General features: G+C 37.7%; 1 long non-coding RNA gene across 1 annotated transcript; it reads left to right on the forward strand.

Annotated features, from left to right (window-relative positions):
- The first annotated feature begins 889 nt into the window (after positions 1 to 889).
- On the forward strand, positions 890 to 2,175 carry LOC113467312. Its single transcript, XR_003391442.1, has 3 exons — positions 890 to 946; positions 1,314 to 1,415; positions 1,858 to 2,175. It is a non-coding gene; the product is annotated as an uncharacterized LOC113467312 (long non-coding RNA).
- The last annotated feature ends 287 nt before the right edge of the window (positions 2,176 to 2,462 follow it).

Consider the following 2,462-nt stretch of genomic DNA (forward strand, 5'->3'; position numbering starts at 1 on the left):
TTTAAAGCAAGAGCCGGGAGGAAAGACCGAACAAGAGAGCAAATCTCGTACCGGTAAGTGAAGTCCGCACTGAGGAAAGTAACGCCTAAAGGACTTGCCCCATGCTTTTCCTAAATTTAAATTAATAATATGTATGAAAAAAATAAAGATAATAAAAAGTTCTTTATAGGACCACGATACCAACACGCTTCGACTACCTCACGATCATAGCTAGATTCTTACTTACAGGTCTTACCCAATATAACTATTACTCTCCTCGACGTCTTCCACAATCGGGTTGAGGAATTCCAGGCATGGTATAGAAGCTGTATCCGAGGCACCCAATCCTCCCATTAGCCGCAAAATACACTGACATGGGCGCAGCTTGCTTGCAGACATGACGTGTCCTTGGGAAATTTTGAACCTTTACTCTCCATCATAGGTTGAATTGTGTATTGCTACTTATTTCTTCTAGAATCTAGGTATAAGCTGTAAAATAAGGACTGTCTCTGAGACTATCCAAAATGGATCACTGAAAAATTAAAAAAAAAAAAAAAAATTACTACCCAAGTTATTTTTCGAGAACAAAAATAGATCTTACTAAATTTCAGCCACAGTTACCAAATAAATACCTAATAAAACCGGGAGCGAAGTTGACATTAATCAAACTCTGGCGACTACCCTTTGAGTTGAGAGAGGTTTTTAGTGTTCAATTGTTCATATCCTCGCGTCAAGTGGTCGGTTAAGATATATCCCTATTAAAAAGATTTTATGATAATAATCAGTAATTCACCGTTTTGAGCAACCTTATTTTTTCTTTCTTTTCAGTCGGAGCCTTTGGGATCGAAAAACCGGTTTAGAACCAGGAAATTTTGCGCTGGCAACCAGACAACCTACCGAATTCTCAATAGTGACATCATTCATATCAAACGATCTCTCATGTGCCTCAGCAGGCTTCTTAGTTCAGGTAAGTTACCAGTGACTTATATACTTTCCCCCGCAAAGATTCGCCTGGGGCCCTCTGAATTTGTCCCTGCGCGGCCTCTAAATGCTGGCGCCCAGAGTTTTCACAACTTTCTTTGTATTTGTTCATCTGCAATATTTACAAAGTTGACATTGATTAATTATTGGACTCAGGGGACACTAAAACAAATACATATCCCCCAAATGTGAAAACTTTTGAAAATTTGGGACCAATTGCATTGCAATGGCTTTCTCATAACAGTCATAAATAATGAATAGGTTACCTATACAACTATACATAATGCAATAGAATATTGTGAAAAGAAAATTATTAAAAATTCTATTCACACTTCTTGTTTTTTCTCTTACAGAACGGAGAGGGAGAGTTAGAGACTGACAGAGAGAGCAACGGCCATCATAAGACTGATTCTGAATATTCAGATGAGAGGAACTTACAAGATCTCAAGGAGAAGGTAAGTATCCTTGAGAATCCTCTACGTAGTCATGTGGAAAAGGTTGAAGAGGTCCCAGGTTTGAAAATAAGAACTAGGCGATTAAATTGTACTAATATGATATAGGCGCTATTACACTCAGGCAACATGAATCACGCTCAAAGATCATGTCATTCCAATACAAAAACTTTGAAGCATGCTGCATGTTACCTCATGTATAATGTCGATTGAGATGGTTTTGAACCATACTGCAGTAAAAAGCATGCTTCAAAATCGCATCAATTTATCCAAAAGCTTTGAAGCGTGCTTCAAAGATTAATTATAATCCGGATCCACGGATTATAATTAATTTGATTCGGATCCAATACCTAATACGTAATAGATAACAATTAATTAAAAATCTTCAATTATTGATTATTTATTTAACAAATAGATTTATTTTTTATATTCGAATTTATTCCAGGTACTCCAACTACAGCGTGAATCGGAAGAGAAAAACAAGATCATCGAAAATCTTCGCAATGAAATCAACGCCATCAAACATAACCGACAAGTGAGCTACGCCACCAAAGCCACACAGACAGAAGACTATCTGGATGTGTACAATAATAATGCTGACGGGCAGGACGAAAACGCCAAACATCTTGTGAGGTAACTATTGTACGAGATATGGCGACAGTAAGGTTTTTACTGATGAGAGGGAGTTCACAAGTTTCTTACAAGTCAGATATTGAGTTAAAAAAAAAAAAAAAAAAAAGACCAGCCTAGTTGGCATGGAGGGTAGTGCGTCTGTCTCGCAAGTGGTAGGTCGTGGATTCGATTCCCGCCCGGAAAGAACTTCATCCTGAATAAATAAAGTTCATTTTCGGAAGGGCTTCCTCCTACCCTGTCTTGTTTCTCTCTTCGCATTCGGGACGATAAGATGTTACAGTTCCTTGTAACCTATAATACAAAAAATATATATGAACCTATTAGTTATTAAAAGTACAATATTACATATTTATCATTAACAATGTTCCCTCTTTTCTTCCCCAGCAGGACGGTGTCGGACACAGCGTCTCACAAGAC

The sequence above is a fragment of the Diaphorina citri genome, unplaced genomic scaffold (assembly GCF_000475195.1).
Source record: "Diaphorina citri unplaced genomic scaffold, Diaci psyllid genome assembly version 1.1 scaffold450, whole genome shotgun sequence".
Lineage (NCBI taxonomy): Eukaryota > Metazoa > Arthropoda > Insecta > Hemiptera > Psyllidae > Diaphorina > Diaphorina citri.